Source organism: Lissotriton vulgaris, chromosome 3_1, assembly GCF_964263255.1.
Source record: "Lissotriton vulgaris chromosome 3_1, aLisVul1.2, whole genome shotgun sequence".
NCBI classification, from domain to species: domain Eukaryota; kingdom Metazoa; phylum Chordata; class Amphibia; order Caudata; family Salamandridae; genus Lissotriton; species Lissotriton vulgaris.
This window is the reverse complement of record NC_141689.1, coordinates 859,900,884-859,919,955: the sequence shown is the minus strand read 5'-3', so window position 1 is coordinate 859,919,955 and position 19,072 is coordinate 859,900,884. Positions and strand designations below refer to the sequence as shown.

General features: G+C 43.9%; 1 protein-coding gene and 1 pseudogene across 4 annotated transcripts in view; one reads left to right on the top strand and one right to left on the bottom strand.

Moving 5' to 3' along the window:
• Window positions 1-19,072, bottom strand: part of HSD17B3 (hydroxysteroid 17-beta dehydrogenase 3) — a 1,142,586-nt gene that overhangs the window by 966,990 nt on the left and 156,524 nt on the right. The gene's annotated exons all lie outside the window — the stretch shown is intronic.
• On the top strand, window positions 4,473-5,188 carry LOC147727132 (dolichyldiphosphatase 1 pseudogene; annotated as a pseudogene).

Here is a 19,072-nt window from a genome sequence, read left to right as displayed (position 1 = left end):
CCTTCCTGACCGAGACCTGGTGGAACGACTCCTCGGCGCCCGACATCGCCATAGCCATCTCGGACAGCTACAAGGTCACCCGCAGGGATCGCGCCAAGGAAATCGGAGGAGGAATAGCCATCATCCACAAGTCCACCCTCAAGGTCACCTCCCACGCAGACGACACCCTCAACACCACTGAACACCTGCACTTCTAGATCCACACCGACCCCAACACCACCCTCAGAGGAACACTCATCTACAGACCCCCCGGACCCCGAGCTCAATTTAGCGACTCCATCGCCGACCTCGCCAGCACCCACGCACTCGCCTCCACGGACTACATCCTCCTCGGGGACCTGAATTTCCACCTCGAGATCAACAACAATGCCAACTCCGCCACCCTGATCGACAACCTCACCAACCTCGGCCTCAGACAACTCTTCACTGCACCCAGCCACGCCGCTGGCCACACACTGGACCCTGTCTTCTCCACAGGCACCCACGTCACCTTCGACCACACCACCGAACTCCACTGGACCTACCACCGATGCATCCATTTCACCTTCAATAAACCAACCACGCACCACCGCACCCAACAGCTACCTCCCGCTGCTGGAGAAAAGTCACCGAAGACCAGCTGATCACCACCCTCGCCCAAAACCCACCCACCGACCCCACCAACCCAGACACCGCAGCCCGCAACCTCAGAAAGTGGATTAATGACTGCGCCAACACCCTTGCCCCACTTAAGAAACCCTCAAACAACCACACCAGCAAGAGAGCCACCTGGTTCACCGACGAGCTGAAGACCTCCCAATGACATGCCGGAAACTGGGAAAAGATATGGCTCCACGAACTGACTCCCGACAACCACGCAGCCCACAAGGACACCACCCGCAGATATCACCACCTCATCAGATTAGCCAAGAGATCCTCCTTCAAAGACCGCCTGGATAACAACGCACACGACAGCAAAGAGCTTTTCAGCATCGTAAAGGAACTCTCCAACCCCAGCGCCAACGCCAACAACATACCCCGCCCTCAGAAGAACTGTGCAACTCAATGGCCATCTTCTTCCACCGCAAGATCGCTGACATCCATGATAGCTTCAACGCCATGACCGCCCCGACTATGACAGACCCCACCTCCCCTGTGAAAACCACCAGCGCCAACCGCCTGACCTCCTGGTCCAACGTCAATGACGACGAGACACGCAAGGTCATGAACTCCATCCACTCAGGATCTCCATCAGACCCGTACTCACACCACGTATTCAACAAAGCAGACGCTGCCATTGCACCCCAACTACGGAAGGCCAACTACGGCGGCCGCGCATGCGCATTAGTACCCAAGACGACAGCGATGAAGAGAGGGAGCCCCGGGGACGCAGCGGGCAGCGGCAGGCAAGGTAAGTGCCTTTTAATTCTTTCTAACATTTAAATTAAAGTATTTAGGGAGGGCGGGAGGGAGGCGGGTGGCGGCCAGTTACGCACCGTCTGCGGAGCGTGCGTAGTGCCGAATTCTACGCCTGCTACGCAAAATGTTTAGAAGCCAGCACTACGCACACTCCGTGCACGGAGCGTAGCTGCCCGCCCACCCTTAGTTTTTTTACTGCTACAGTCAGACTACACAGGGTTGACCTAAACACATATTTGGACTAACACTGTAGTGGAGTTCACAATAGGTGCTGCAGGCCACTTGTGGCATTTAATGTCCAGCTCCTGGGTACACCTTGTACCATATACTAGAGATTTGTAGTAAGTTAAATATAACAATAAGGAGTATGCCAGTTACACCTTTTTTACAGGGAAAGCAAAGGCATTCTACTACTGGTTAGCTAGGGTACAGGGTACATAGTTCTAAAGCCAGCACAACTATAGGGCCCTGCAAAAGGTGCAAAATCCAGGATCCCCCTTGTCAGTCTAATTATTACTATGACAAAGAAAACAGTATCAAGTCTTCACCCAAAACTCCTTGGCTATAATTAAGGTTCATGAACCACTCACTATAAAATAGATGGTTACAAAAACCAGCAAACTTAATGTATTACTCTCTAAATCCTACTTTATCCGAGTCCTTACATTCATATAACAAACGCCGTTCACACCACGTGACCTAGCTTAAACATTGTTGATCCCATTTCTCATTCTAGGACTTCTGCGGCCCAGCCCCTGCCTTGGGTTATAAAAGACCCCTTAGACTCCCTGTAGTATGTTTTTGAGCCAGCCATTGTATAATCAGGGTTGTCATTGAAGTATCCTAGAATTTCTTCTTTTTTATTCAATCTAAATAAGATGTACGTTTCCAGGACACAGAGAGCATCCTGTGATCAGTAAGGCTATGGGTTCATGTCAGGTCAACGTGCTGAACGCCCTGGGTTTGTTTTGATGTAATTAGCTTTCAGCATGGTGATGGTCATGGCTGATGGCAGTTCACAGCACTATTGTTGAAAGGCCATGGTGTAAGGGTTATCTGCTGAGAACTGTTCCGGCTTACCCACCTTTTTCTATTCTGGGGTGGCTCACAGTGCCAAGATGCTCCTTGGAGTGATAGAATGCGCTATACAAAAGCAATTTTACATTACATTTTTACATTCCATGGTACCTTTTATTAGCATAGTGTATTTGGGTGGGCCAGCACTCTGTCGGGGAGAGAAGTGTTCAGTCTCACTACATACCATACCAGGATGGCTGTCGCACTGTCGCACTGAGATGGGGTTTTTCTTATCAGTCTGCTTGTTTGAATGCAATGCAGACCAAAATCTCTGGAATTTTTGGTGCACTGGTACAGTCTAGCCTGGATTTGTCAAGTAATATGGTCTTGAGAAAAAATTAGAGTAAGTGTGACTCAGAGCCCAAAAGCAGTCTGGTGCGTGTTAAGACACTTTTGTTTCTGCAGTTTTAGTCTGATTCAGGCTCTGATTAGTTCAGTGCACTGTTGAACATTTACACTAAGAGAATTAACAAATAAGATGAATTAGGAGCAGTTAATTTATTGTAAGCTGCTCTGATATACTGGTAAAATGATTTTAAAGAAACTGTACTTTCAAATTTATGCTTCACACTTTAAGATTAATAATCGTGCCTTGTTTTGAAAGGAGTGGATTGATAAAGGTATCGTTACCCCTCAGCACCTGATGAAAGATGCTGCTTTTATGCCCTTTTCTGTCCTCCAATCCCTTTACCATATCTCCTCACAACATGCTTCTCAATATACTACACTCAAAGATGTCCTTACAGGTTATTATACCCCTGTGCACTCCAATCCCTCTACCTCTTCTGACCATGTATCTCTTTCTCCTAACCCTATTGATTTTTCCACACAATTTAAGGCAGCTGCTATATATAAATTATTATCTAATTCCCAGGTTACCAGAGGTAAATCCCCCTTAGAATTACAATGGGAAAAAGACTTAAGCCTTGATCTTCCTATACATACATGGGAATTACTTTGGTCCAGGATTCACACTACTTCCCGCTCAGCCAGTACAACGTGAACCTTATATTATTTTTATATTAGACTTTTTCTGACCCCTTCTGAACTTCACCATTTTGATTTGATAGACTCCCCTAAATGTTGGTCATGTCCTCATGTCACAGCAGACCTTCTACACTTGTTCTTCCATTGTCCTCTGATCAACACCTTATGGATCACCATTTGGAGTAAACTTAATGATAGCAGTCTCTCCCCAGTTTTTGCCAACCATAAGGATGCCGGTCCTTTTATGAATCTTTTCTTAGCAATTTCCTTTCAGATTATTATTGTTAATTGGAAGGATACTTCTAAAATCTATTACCAAGCCTGGTGGAATTTACCATGTCATCATCATAGAATGGACAGAGCTTACGCAACCTCCACCTCCTTGTTAATTAAGAGAGATTTCTTATGGTTACCTTTAACTACCTTCTTATCCAGAAAGACAACTTGATTTATGTGGTTACTATTTTTTATTGCTATACATTTTATACTGTAACTGGTTTAATGATGTTTTTCCTTTCCTACTTTTCTTTCTCTTTTGTACTTTTATCTCGCCCTCTTCCTCCTCTTCTCCTTTTTCTTCTCTTTATTCTTCTATTTTACTTTAAAATTCAACAAAATGCTCTTTTCACTAAGTATAGTTTTCATATATAGGATATTATGACATTTCGCCTTTGTTTTATATTCCAAGTTGTCAATTTTTCCTACTATTGCTAATATTTTGTACTGTTGTTTTACATTGTTTTTATAACCTCAATAAAGCATCTTAAGCTCAAAAAAATTATGCTTCACAGTAATACTGAGATTCAAATGCTGTTAAAACTATTTTACATGATATTTCTCCCGCCTTGGTTACTGAATGAGGTGCCTTCAGAGACTGGTAGAGAATGGGGTTCTAATCTGTATACGCAGTCGGAAGGCCTTTATATTTCTTCTTTTGTTTGAATGAGGTTTGAATCAGGCATTGTGTAGGCCACCTAAAGGCATTCACCCTAACCCATTTAAGTAGTAAGATGGTGGCCATCTGGCTGTGCTCACTGGCCGCTAAGTGGCACTCCGTGTCCCTCACACAAGTAGAATACCAGACGGGGGATTTTTCAGGCCAGGTGCTAGCTTAGCTGAACCTGGGTATAGTCTTTATTCTCATTGGGTTTATGACTCTCATTATATTCAAGCGGGAGCTGCATACGATTTCCTTACTGGGGGGGCTGATAGTCAACAAAGGTGACAACTGGTTAATAAGAACATCATCCGCAAGCCACAACCATGTGAAGGAGCCAACACCACGGTCACCACAGAGTACGGCATGCCCTCCAGTCACTCCAGGTTCATGTGGTTCTTCTCAGTCTAAGCCTACCTTTTCCTGAATTTGAGAATGCATCAAACGAACAACGCTCGCTGCCTGGACTTATTGTGGAGACACATTCTATCTGTGTGCCTGGTGACGGGAGCTCTGCTCGTATCATATAGTCGAGTGTACCTGCTTTACCACACGTGGAGCCAAGTGGCATGCGGTGGTGTCATGGGATGTGTGATGGCCATCACATGGTTCGCCTTCACACAGAAAATTCGAACCCCGCTGTTTCCTAAGATCACAGCATGGCTGATTTCAGAGTTCCTCTTGATCTGAGATACTAGTCTTATCGCCAACATCTTGTGGTTCGAGTTCATGGTCACCAGGACTGAGGCCAGAAACCGACAGTGCAAACTGGGAACGAAGCTGCAGTGAGAGTTGATGGTGGCTGGTTGGAAGGGGTGAGCCAGAATCTAGCATTTCTTGGAGAAAGACCGAACAGTGAATTGTGCAGACCTGGAAGCAGCAGCAAGGGACCTTGTAACAGGGCAGACCAAAGAATACGTGAGTCTCCCAAGTGCCTGGGTCTGTGGTATGCAGGTCAGTGCAGCTGCTAGGTACTTACCGGTGAATGTGGCATGGTGCAGGAGCCCAGAAGCTTATCTGCAAAATACCTGCACACTTAACAGATGGCACCCACCCTGCCCTACTGCGGGCTGAGGGTGTCTGAATAAAGTTGAAAAACTGATCATGGGGGACACAAGTATGCAAATAATGCCAATTTCTGTGAAATCTTTATTGCACTTTTTATTTATTTATAAATATTTTTAATGGATCTTGAGTTTTCTGAGGTGTGGGTTAATTGGAGAGAACATTGATTTGGCATTTCATAGGCAGGTTGTTTTTCTCTTGTCTTAAAGGACAGTTTGGAAGATAAAAATGTTGCACTTTGTAGAACAAGTAGTAAGGCTAATCAATATGCTTTCTAAAGGCTTTAAGGATGGAGCCTCAAAAGCACTCAACTAAGCACAAACATCTTAATTACGGAGATAATGTTGTTAAGGGAAGCGGCAAGTTGAATGTGGAGAATGGAGCCCAATATTTATCCTGTACTAACACAAGCTCAGATTCAAGCTTTAATAAAATATTAAACAGAAAAGCATATCATCTTCTACAACAGAAGTTCCGATGGGAGGTGATTCTCTATTTCTTCACCTTCTTCAGTCTCTGTGAGACATTTCCTTTCTCAATATTATCTTTTCTATTTCCAGAATTTGTTTTAGATGAGGAGCCAGAGACTGAAAGAGTGCAGGAAGGTAAATGTATTTATCGCTCAAATATGCAAGGACCTTTCAGATATGTGACTGATCACCTTTATCTTCATATATAAGAGTTGCCAAGAGCAGGAATTTTCCAGCAACTGAAATGAATCCCTCCTCCAAGGTTGCCAATTATTTAAGTAATTGAGGAGTTGCTGTTGACGGATTAGAAAAATAAACTCACACAAAACTGTATCCCCTGGCTAAAGGGCAACTTAATGTTCTTTCTTCAGTCATCTTGGAGCTAATGTTGGCATCTAGCAAAATGGCCTGATTCTTCGTTAGCTCTGTCTCTCCATCCCATTTAGCTGGAGCACCTTAAGTTTGGCATTAAACGTTCAGGACTGGTTTAATTGAAACAAAACGTTTGAAAAAGTTTTTAGCTAATTAAAAAAGCAGGGGCATGTAGTTCCCCATAGATCCCGACACTTCATCCTATGCTAAGGTGCTCCAGTTCCTGATTGCTCAGAGTGTTTAAACAGTATATAATGTTTATCTTTTCGAAAAGCTGCGGAAATATGTCACAGTACAAAGGCACATACACCAATGCCATTCATGTGGCGTAAGCATTCTTATGTTTCTTTGCAGATACAGGAAGAAATTTCTCCACTTTGAAAATTAGTTCTGCACAGAAATTATAATAGGCTCCTGCACACGGCCAAAAAACAGGCAGAATTTGTTTATCCTAGAAAATCTGACAGGCATAGATTTAGGATGTAAGGAAATGCCCCTATTTCCAATGTCAACCCTGAAATTTTAGACTGAGGCTGCTGGTTTTTCGAATCTGCTAACCATGAAACATTGAATTGGCTTATCCTAATTGGCACAGACTGACTTACATATAAGTCCCTAATATATGGTGATAATGGCATGTATGGCAGAGTGTCCACCCTGGGCTTCAGCACAGATTAGACACGCTCTGTATGACAAAGAACAAAATGGCTCTCAGCCCCTAACCCAGCAAGTCAGTAGCCCTTTCTGGAGACTCCCAGCTGACTGCCCCTTGGCTCTCCAAGAGATAGATCTTCGACGGCCAAACGTTGCACCCAAGTCTGCCAGACCCGGGAATGTCGTCTGAGTCCAGATTGGTCACCCAAGAGGGACCACAGCCTCCACCAAAGAATACTGCTGGGGCTGCTGTTGACAGAGACTGGTAGCACAGTAGCAGGTGGATTTCTACTAGTTCAAAGAGGCCTTTGAGGTACTCCTACTTTTGTGTCCAAAGTCCCCCCACCTGACCCGTAGACTGAGGAGTAATTACAATGGCATCCCTTATGACAACACAGCACAAGAGCCTCTCTGAGCATCTTCCATCACCTGTATCCTCAGCATCAGGACCACACCGTTAAAGTCTATGGCGGTTATAATGTAGAGTTTAGAACTGGACTGTAGAATGCTTTGGTATCCAGGTAACTGTCCAAATACTCTTTTGTGGCCAACCTGACCTCCCCCTGATGGATGTGGTCCCCCTACTCGGGCCAAATAAGCCAAACACAACTTTTACAAACTTTTCAAAAGTTTTCAAACAATACAGTTGACAAAGCTTAAAACTTCTGAGATTTATAATTCCTTTGAAAATCTATATCTCTGGAACCCTCTGGTGGATTTGGTTCATCTTGGTCTTTAAAAATTCATAAAAATATAATCTATTTTTATAAATAGGTGTTGGAATTCATTTGTGTTGTGTAGCTTTCTTATTTTGACATTTGGTGCTTCTAAATGCTTTACACTAGTTTCTTTGTTTAAGCCTTGCTGCTCGAAGACATAGCTACCCAGGTTTGAGGTAAGGGTTTTACAAAGGAGCCTGACTGGACCTAAGACAGTTTTTGTGAGTGTATTACATGGTGAGGCTGCACAGCCATTCCATATAATACAATCAAATCCTCACATAGGGTTTTGAGGCGGTTGTCATTAGTAGAGAAATTGATGAATGGCGTAAATTTCCAGGACCTACACTTGGAAGCCGGGAAAAAAAGAAAGGGCTATGACCACCTAAAAAGTCAGAAAACTAAAACATCTCCTCTCTATAGGCAGAGCTGTTTTCTTGGTTCATTAAATACAAATAATCTGTACCACTGCATTGTATGTAACTACTAAAGGTAACGTAGATTTTCCACAGGCTGGTCGGAAGAAAATCAGGATCTTATTAAAGGCACAGAGGCTAAGATTTTGCTAACATCCTTTTATTGCCCCTCTCACAGCAGGAATAACAGAAGGAAGTTAGAACTTCTTCAAAGTGTAACAGGTTATGAAATCCATGAACACACAGCATTCTTTGTTCCTATACATGCTGTGAACAAGATAAAACTTTGATAACTTAAAGAGCATTTCTATAACTGTATGATGCATTCTTTCATCTTAACCATACACTACTTTCGTCCCTTTAATCTGAAACTTTTAAAAATCTTTAGCTTAAGGGAGGGTGATTTACAAGAGGGGATATAGACTTGCATGCAATAAAATCCAGATTTTCTGCTCACCAGGCTGTGGAAAATCGACATTTTATCTCAAGGCACGGAGGCCAACATTATGCAATTTTAAAGCCCTGCCAAAACATTATCTATTGCATTTTCCACAGGGTTATAATAACAACTGCTAAACATATTCTCATTAGACCAATATGCAGCATGCAAAATAGCCTGCAATTTTTCTCCCATCACTAATCCCTCTGAAGCAGAAGCTTCCCTAACTGAATGTGCCCCGAAACTACGCACATCCACACAAGTCTCTCTCCTAACCTCCCTAACATAGCTCGCCAAATTTAATGGGGATAGAGGTTTATGTGGAAATTTATAAGAGATAATCAATTGTGAAAAATCTTGATCTCAACTTCTGCGAAATATTTATCAAAGTCAAACTCTCATTAGCACCGTAACTCTCCAAGATGTTCAACACCTGCTTAATAACCCATATTGAAGAATATTTTGTGACTGGAGGTTTTAAAACTCCCATACTACACATGATTTCTATAACCATTACATTTTGCTCAATTGAAACTCCATCAACCAACTCATGACCTGCAGTAATTCGAGATTTTTATATACATCCACCATCCTGTATGCCAAATGTGACTCAAATAATTCTGCTAGATGTTTCACCACATTAACTATATCAGCTGAAACAGGCTTGAAACCCCTTCTTATACACAAACAATACAATTTTTGAGTTGCTGCTCTGTATGCCTTCCTTGTTCCCAGAGTCCAGGACTCTGTGTTTGAAAGTCCTTTCTGAAAGACCTCACATGTCCCAATGTCTCCTTAAATCCTTTATGCCGTCAAAGTAAAATGACCTCCTAAATCCGAATAGTGTAACTCACCATTGGCCCCCACTAGTAAGCCCTCAAATACTAGAAGACAAATTGGAAAAACCACTGACATCTCCATCATGGTTTAAAACTAAACCTGAGATCTCAAAATTGGAGTTATCGCAACTACTGTCTTCTTGTACCTGTGTACATGCACTGGTAGCCTTGGTAACATTGCAAAGGGAGGGAATGCATACAGCTTTATCCCTCTTAATCCTGTAAGAATGCATCTATTTGCCACCCAAGCATCCAGGTGTGGTCTCCAACTGTAAAAATGTAGTAGTACCTTGAATGGATCCCACACGTCCTGGATTTTTTAAAAATACATTTCCATCTAATCTCCAATTGCTTCAATTCACAAACTTCTTTGAAAACCAATGTGCCACTTTATTTTTTAATGCATGAATATGTTCCACCACACCTGATATTCCTTTGCTCTAACAATGCTCCCAAGAAATTTTTGACATTTCTGTTAGCCCTTTCGATAAGTACCCACAATCTTCTTCTCTTCCTTCCCCTACATTCATACATTGTTGACTAGAAACTATGGTTACCCTCAAGATCCCATGTACGTCTGCCATTCTGCCCAAATCTCTCCATTCCAATCCTTTGTAGAGTCGCTGATTGGCTAGCATACACCAGTCCATGTCTCCTTTCGATGCCCCTGCCTTGAATGTTTCTCCTGCCGCCAATGTCAGGTGATGTTTTTCTTTGCCACTCCTTATCCCAGGGTCAACCATATTTTTGTGTATTTCGGGACTCTTTCTTCCATCCATATGTTTAGTATCCTCTGTTTTGCAGAGCTGGGTACTCTGCCCCCCACCATTTCTGCCATGCACTCCCTTATCTCCTTCCAATAATCATGCAACATGGCACATGACCATATACTATTGAAGAATGATCCCACTTAGGTACAGCTCTTAAGGCAGCCATCTGAGTCAGGCATAACCATTTTCTCCTGTGTTACCCTGGAACAATATGATCTATGCAAAATACTCAATCATACCAAGTGGAATCCAAATCTGATAGCTACTTTGTGTGGGCTCTTAATGCCTTTTCCCGCTCCTCCTCCACCTCCAAGCGGTCCTCATCTGCCTTCCAGCTTTCCAGAGAGTTATTCTGTATTGTCTTTTAAATCACTGTGACTGCTTTTTCTCAGAGGCTCACTCAGTATTCTACCCTCCATGGGGAGGAATCTGAAATCTTGTGTGTTTTTTTTATGTGGGCTGTCTATGCATGCCGGAGAAACCGAAAGACTCCAGCATCTGGCATGCCATATTCGTGTTAGAGGTACATCAATTGGATTAAGTCTGTCTCTACCCAGAGATCCTCTAGTTTACTTATATACAGTCCCAGCCTTAGACTCCTCGAAGTTTTCCGACCTTGGTAAGGAGATCACTATCCCACAACAGCGGGGTCTCTCGCCAGTCGGTTCCCCCATCCCAGGTACCCCATGGATTTCCTTCAAGCTCGCACCACTACCCGAGTGTGTGTCAGAACGACCATCATTATGCTGCATCTATAGAGCACCACAATGTATCCAATGTCTCTCATGTCGTGCTGGTCAATTCTGACTGCCGGGTCATCCTGTGGCGCTTAGACTTAGTCATTGTTTGTGGCTAGTTGCGTGACCCAGTAGTACTTTCGCATGTCAAGCAATGCGAAAGTACTACTCATCATCATCATCTCATCAGCTTAGCCAGTGCAATCTTTCCCATAGTAATAGTTAGATTTTGGACTCTGGCTTCTCAAAAAATCTTGGAGGTATTTCAAATGGAGAATTCTGGATTGCATATAAAAATGTGGGTCGGTATACCATCTTAAACATAGTGGTCCTGCTAAGCAGCGACCCCGCAGCTTCCTCTAATGATCAAAGTCCCTACCAGAATTTTCCAAGGATTGTGTACAGATTGCACTTCAGGCATGTGTTACTATCTCTCGTGATATATATGCCCAAGTTTGTGACCGGTAATGGGCATTGTCTGATGAGGTGGTTATTTGTTCCACTCAATGGGTATAAGTAAGACTTTCCCCAGTTTATTTGGTAGCTTGACTATTCCCCAAAGTTTCCAAATATTCACAGTATCCTATCTAGTGTTAGTTCAGCCTGTGCTACATACAGCAGAATACAATTTGCATAAAGGGAAATCCTCTCCTTCACTCTTGCCTTCTACCGTAGCCCTGTTATCAGAGTTGTCACTTACTCACACAGCTAGCAGCTCAAGGGCCAGCACAAATACCACTGGAGAGAAGGGCAAAGCTTGAATGTGCTGGACAGCTTCACGTTGTCTCTCACTCTCGCCAGCGGTTCATTGTAGAGAAGTGCGATCCAACATCTGAAGTTAGGACCAAAGCCAAGTTTGTTTAGCACCTTGAACATGTTAGGCGTCAAAGGTGTCAAATGCCATGGCTGCTTCTAAGGATATCACTAGTGTGGAGTCCTGTAAATCTCTACCGTATGCCATACAGCCGCTGTAAATTGATCCTGTGCTTCTATCCAGCATAAAGTCTGACAGGTCCAGGTGGATCAAGGTCATTGTAACACTGGAAAAATTTCACCACGACATTAGCATGGATCTTGTGTTTAACAAGAATATAGGTCTGTAGAAGGTAGACTTATTGGGTAGTTTAGGAACCTTCTGTATAAACACAATCGTGGCTAGTCTTTGGTCAAGGGAAGTTTCGCCTTTGTTTGGCTCTCCTTGAACATGCTCATCATGTGAAATGTCAGTTTACTTGACACACGGGATAATGGCCAGCTATCCCCCTGGCCATGTGCCGGGCTCCAATTAGGTCATCGGAGTGGCAGGTGTTCGTGAGGAAATAATCTATGAGACCTACTACTGTGTTCCTATAAGTAGAAAGTACATTGTTTTTCCATGAAATTGCTGGTTCACTAGGGATCAATAAGGCTTAATGCCTCCTAAAAAATCCCTTCAGTGGGCTCCGTGTCCCCCTGGGGCCATATCATAGATACACCACATTTTCCTTGTTTGCAACGGGTGCACCTTTTAAAAGGTGCACCCTGCTCACACAAAAAAAATGTTTTTTTAGGATAAATGCCCTGCCCCAGGACAGCTGGGAAAAACAGAGCAGCTGTTCTAAATTTGCTCCATCTTTCACGGTGCAGGCGGCAAACCCACTTGCATTTTAAGGGGAATTAGAGATCCCCTTGTAGGCGGATGTGAGTGACTTCACCTGCCTGCAAGGAGCTGTCTGGGTGGTGCAAGGGGCCCCACTTCCACCGTCCAGAGGGTTGCAATCAGGGGATGCACTGACAGTGCACCACCTTTCAGGCAGCGAACTGTCAGTGCGCCTCTAGACAGCTTCTTTGCCTCTGCGCCCATGTCTGTAATATGGTGCAGGTGCAGAGGCAAAGGGATTTGCTCATTGACACAAAGCCACGCTCCCATGCAAATGAGGAAGTGCACTCTGGTGATAGCGCTGGTGCTTAATGTGCACCAACGCTATCAGTATTACAGAAGGGGACGCACAAGCGTCTGCTGTCCCTTCTGTAATACCAAAGTGCCCCAGGGCGCCAAAGCGAGTGCAAACGTCCATTGGAACCCTGGAGCCCATCTGTAACATCACCCCTGCGGTGGTTCTCTGCCCAGCTACTCCTCTGCCAGTAGGTTCAAATCTACTCCTAGTTTCAGTACTCCGTCCGGCACCCGTAGTAGCAGTGAGCCTATGTTTGTCAACACTGAGTCATGCACCCTGGTGAGGCATATAATGAACAAAGGCTCGCTCTCTTCCCATCCCAAACCCCTGTCTGTATTACATATCTAACCCCCTCTTCTATCGATGTATTTTGGGGAACATGGGGAATTATTTTCTTGAGCAGGAGCCTCACCTCCCTTGAGTTCGGTAGCCTGAATGGGCCAGGACCTTGTATCCATAAAATTCAAGTGCTTTATTGCTATTCCCCTTCAGGTGGGTCTCCTAGAGCATGTTCGTGTCCAGTCTATGCTGTCAGAGGGACTGCATGACCAACCCCCATTTTCTTTTACTACCCAGTCGAATGACATTGCAGGAAATCAGCATTTAGTGTTTGTTTGGCTGCCATACATGTTTTATCCCTGTTCAATGTAGGGGAGGCTTACTAAGGCACCCTTCTATGTTGTTCCCATACATCTCATATGAACAAAAAACAAATATTCCGTAAGTTATCTAACTTCCAAACTCCCCTCTCCCTGCCTCCATGCATTGCTAGTTCCAAACTATCTGCACCCCCAATTTGCAAGGTGCATGTTGCTCCAAACTGCAGGTGTCCAGCACAATGCATGAATAGTAATCACTAAGGGCCTGGTTTAGATTTCAGTGGACGGGTTAGTCTGTCACTATGTTGACGGATATCCCATCTCCCGACATATAAATCCGATAGGATATAATGGGATTTACATTTATGCAGATGGGATATCCATCACCGTTGTGACAGAGTAACCTGTCTGCCGAGATCTAAATCAGACCCTAATTCACCTTCTAATACCTCTGTCCGCCAATGTTCTGTTTGACTCAGCAGATACGGATTTACATGAGTGTCTTCTAGCCATTTTGGGTGGAACATGCTGAGGGTGCTTCATCACCCACTCTACCCCCAGGAACATCTTGCCCTTGTATACCTCAGGATTGGTCAGTTCTCTCTCCCACCACTCCTCCTGATGCAGCTCATCAGGCACCTTCACAGTCAGCTCTCACGCACTTTCGAGTTTTTCATCTATCATCCCTTGTCAGCTCCCCTTCCGCCAGGGAAGGTGCGAGGCCCTCCTGTTGTCTTTTCTGTGTTGTGATTTGGAGAGCTTATGGAGAGCAGGCCTCCACCCCTCAAGTCATGCCAATGCTTTTTCCGCCGAGTTAAAGTGCCAAGAATTTATTTCCACAAAGGTTCTGAGATGCGCAGGGAACATCATCATATATTTGATGTATTTTCACCTTAATGCTTCAAAGGTGTGATGCAGTCTCTGCACCATGAGTCACAGAATCGTATCTCTATTCCTGCGTTTTCAGTATTATCAGCTGTGTCCCCGGCCACTGCAACAGGGCACAGACTCTGTGGGCCCTTTCAATCAACAATAATTTATAGATGTCCTTTAGTTTAAGAGTGTTAAGGATGAAGTCCTCCAAGAAGAGCTCAGTGCTGGGTCCCTCTGCTCTTTCAAGCTCCCTTAGAACTCTATTGTTCTTTCTCCATGAACAACCTTCATAATCTTCATGGCGTGCCGTTATGTGATAATTTTCTTTACAGGGTTGTAGTCCTTCTGCTGCTTTTGAGTTGTCCACCCAGGCCTTCAGAGTTGTCTCTGTTACCCATTTTCCAGATATCTGCACACAGTAGACTGACTTCTATTGTTACCAAGTCGATCTTCTCCAACGCATGTTTGACATTATGTATGGTTTCCAAGACATCCACCAAAGAGGGTTCTGGTCTGTCACTGCCCTTTCCCGCATCCGCTGGCCAGAGTGTGGTGTGCACAAGCATGACGCCTCAGCCAGTGGTGTCAGCGTCACATTTTGGTCCATTTTGTTGAATGGGCCCCTGGTTCTGCCATGCACCATGTCCTGTTGCAGAGGCCCTGATACATAACTGTGACACCTCCAATGGTGTGGCACAACTCGTCGCTGCCTGCAGATGGGAAAGGAAACCACTGTCCCAAGTAGAGCTTTTCCCTCCCTCGCAGCTTCTCGGCTTTCACCGCCCTCTCTGGTGGGGCATACCAGGGAGATCTGATCTCTGGGTAGGTCCAGCACCCAGCCAGTTGGTCAGCCTTATCGTGCTTGCTGCTGCAATTGCTACTGCTTGGCATGCTACAGGGCCTGGCCTCTTTACCCTCTCACCCGCCTGCTCCTTTCACGGCCCCCACCAGTTACACTGGGGTCATCTCCTCTATGCCCACTGATCCCCACAGGCACCAGCTCCTTCACCTGTTCTGCAGGGGCACCTATCCTCCACCAGTTCTCCTTCAACCCTTTAGCTATGGAAACACTGTTTCACCCTTCTTTCCAATAGGAAAATATTTCTTATGAATCTTGCTTACCCAACTTTTCCACTGTTCTTTTTGAAACCTTCACTTTAACAGGGAAACTCACAAATTCTATCTTGAAACCTCAAACTGTTTTTGAAATCCAATGGTCTTGAGTCACCTCCATCCAATTCCCATAAATGTGGGCTATTCTGCCACCCAACATTAGTGGGATCTCAGAATGGGTATGCGAAATACTTAACTTTTAAACACCCTCATTTGCGTCTATCTCCTCTCAATTCTTTTATTCTTGACCGTTGCTCTTGTTTGTTTTGCCCTTCTAAAAACTCTCTCCCCAAAAACCTTTTTTAATTTTTGTGACTTTCGGGTTGAACTAAATACTCCCACGTATTTAAATATTTATTTTCAGAAAGTAATTTCCAAAAACACACCCATGAGCAGAAGGGCCTTCGTCCTTATTTGACAATTCCATTCATTTTAGATCTATTTTAAGCAGAAGTCTCCTCAGTCTCTTATTTATATTGCTGTATTGGCATTTCCTAGTAGGTATGTTGAACGTTGCACTCACTGGCGCAGCTTCTATAGATCTACACACTTTTCATTTATATATGTCTCCTTGACCAATTCAAATATTTTCGTTAGAGGACCTATGTCATCAAGAAGACTATCCTAAAAAGATCTTAACTCACTGCCTAGACCCTTTGTTTGTTCATTTCCACTCATACTAATAAATGCTATCATCTCGGCATCTACCTCCGGAGTCACTGCTATCATACCTGGAAGAGTATAGGCACTCTGACATTAAGCGAGATCTCATCTCCTTAGACATCTCTTTTCTAAGCCAATGACTTTCATATGGTGTCACATCTTGAGATGATGCATATTCTGGTGACAGAGGGTGCATATTAATAGGGGATCAAACATCTCATTTCAAAAACGATCCAGAAGTTGTGTTTTAGATCTTGAGGCATTGTTATGCCTTCTCTGGCCCCCTACCATGATTATATCCTGATCACAACCAAAATCAGATGGACATGACAAATCGATTTCAATTTCCTTGCTCATCTTTTTACAACCTGTTTTTAAGGGAAACATCTTCAGGGCCTTTTTCTGACCATCCCCAGTGCCTAAAGCACTTTTAATCTTCTTCTCATATGCAGTTCTCTGTATTATTCTTCCTCGTTTTCTTATCTTCCTAGGTCTTTCTGAACTATTGTCTTCAGAAACTCTCTTCTTTTGGATCCTACCTACCCATCTACTGAATCATGTGCCTTCATTAGCCTCCAACTCCTGTGATAAGTTTGCTTCTACCAACGTCTGTCAGCAATTTGGCAAACAACTTTCAATTTATTTTATCAATTGTGTGTGATAGTGCCAACATGTTTACTAAAACCTTATTTACATAATCCTCTATTGTTCCATCCATGTCCTCATCTACTTCATTCTGCAACAGAATTCAATTTTGACTTGAAACATTACAAACTCCTCTGAGAAAACATACACTTTCCCAACTTCAAAAGATGGGCCGAGTGCGTATTACATCATCCGCTCAGTCTACCATGTATTTCCAATCAGTTTCCTATCATTTCCTGAGACAGATAGACAGAGCTCGTAGTAGCATGACCCCAGAAGCTTCTGTTGATTTGCAAGCCTGCTTGATTAACTCCAAGTATCTCTAATCTACTCACCTGGGGGCTCAATCTACACACGCATAGCTGTGTCAGAGTGCAGCCAGCCAACATTCACCCCAGAACAAACTTGCAGCCACCCATAAGATAAAAATTAAATGGGCTTGTGCTAGTTTGGAAAATGCTACCTGTAATCGTCCATCTCATTTAACTCTGAAGCATAAAAAGCAACACTCATATAAAAAAATTATGAAATCGCTCCTGATTTAAAATGAACAATTATTTACCTTAACTATCACAAATAATCATACCATCAATGTCTCAAACCGACAAACACTCACACCTCAAGGCCCCCTAGCATATCATGAACCTAATCACACTCACCAATTTCTTATCACTAATGCATTCACATTTAGGTTATCAAAGCGCCACAACAAGAAATGAAAGTAAGAGAGGTACTACTTATCTTGCAAGCAGCAGCAACAAAAGAAGGAAAAGAGCTAGATGTTCATGGATTTATTAAACTGTTAGAATTCTAAGAAGTTCAGCATTGCTTTGCTTTTTTGTTGCTGCTATGAGTGGAGCAATAAAACGATGTTTGCATAATGTACGACCCGATGCCTTGAAATAAAATTAAAGTGACACTACAGTGGAGCCTTGCTGAACCCTGAGCCTTACCGGGTCGAGTAGAGCACAAAGCGCCATCGGGCTGAGCCGTGAGGGGAACAGCTGTGTTGTGGACAGAGCAGGAGCGCCGCTAGTCACCATTGGACTCCAGTCCCCAGCAGCACCAGGGGCGACGCGCCCGTGACACGTAGGGAGCGCCAGGAGGCGCTGAAAAGGAGACGCCCCCTCTCGCCCCGCGAGTCGCGCGCGGGAAGCGCCCGGGAGAAGCCCGGGACAAGGGCGGGACAGTCTTAGACAGTCCGAGACTGGCCGCGACTGGACTGGGCCACCCGCTATAACATTCAAGTAAGGAATAATATAATGTCCTCTACTACTAACTATTTCACTGTGTGAACGCTAAGAGGAGTATCTTACTCTTTGTTGATGATCTTTTTTTTTCCACTACAACTAGTGACCTGGTATACTCATCCCAACCCAAGCTCATACGTATCTAGAGTCTGTCTGCACTTCTATTAGGTCATTCATACGACTGTGAAGTAAGGGATTTTGTTTGACATTCTCCTTGTCACTCGGGGAGATTAACTATACAGTGTTTAACATGCCAAAAAACAGCCCCCAGTCAACTCTAAAACTATAGACAACTACCTAGTCCAGGTGGTTGCCAAAATTAACAGCGAAAGGAGACAGTCATTGGGGCTAAGTCAGTCTCCCAATTTACAGCTATTAAGTCCAACCCAAAGTCCCCAACAGTCAATTCCCACAGCGATTGATGTCCCTACTGACTTGATAGATATTACGGCACACCCAAGCCAAAACCTTGTGGATCAAAACAGTCTCGTGTTGGATGATGTAGTAACCATAGTGCAATCTGATCCAGATAATAATATTGACTCTGATCATGAGATTAGGGCTCACAATTCTGATGATCCCTCATCTTCGGAACAGGAAACACGACCTGCGAAAACACGCAGAAAAACCCAGCAAAAAAGGGCAGGTCTACTTTCAGGAATGAGGAAAAAAAGAGCAACACCCACACGGAAGAATAAGGACAGAACCAACGAATATGGGGATGATAACTATAAAAGCAACAGGGACGATGATTTGCTCCAAAAGATATCGGATATCATAGATTCTAATATTAAAACCATTATTAAACCTCTAATTGCTAAGATCAACAAACTAAATGCGGAGGTAAAGAGAATGAGTGGAATTCACTCTAAGGCTGTGGATGGGGTTGATATGTTAACAACACTTGTGACAAAAATGACACATTCAACTGAGGATAATGTGGGGAGTACTACAGAAAAGGGGAGCTGCACGACGCTCCCTGTCTGTTCAGCTCAACACTGATCAAACTCCACTAACCAGTCCCTGGCTACTGACGGTGCACCAGCAATAATAAGTATCCCGCCAGTAATATGTCAGGAAACTGACCCCCTCCAATTTATTGAAGAAGCCTC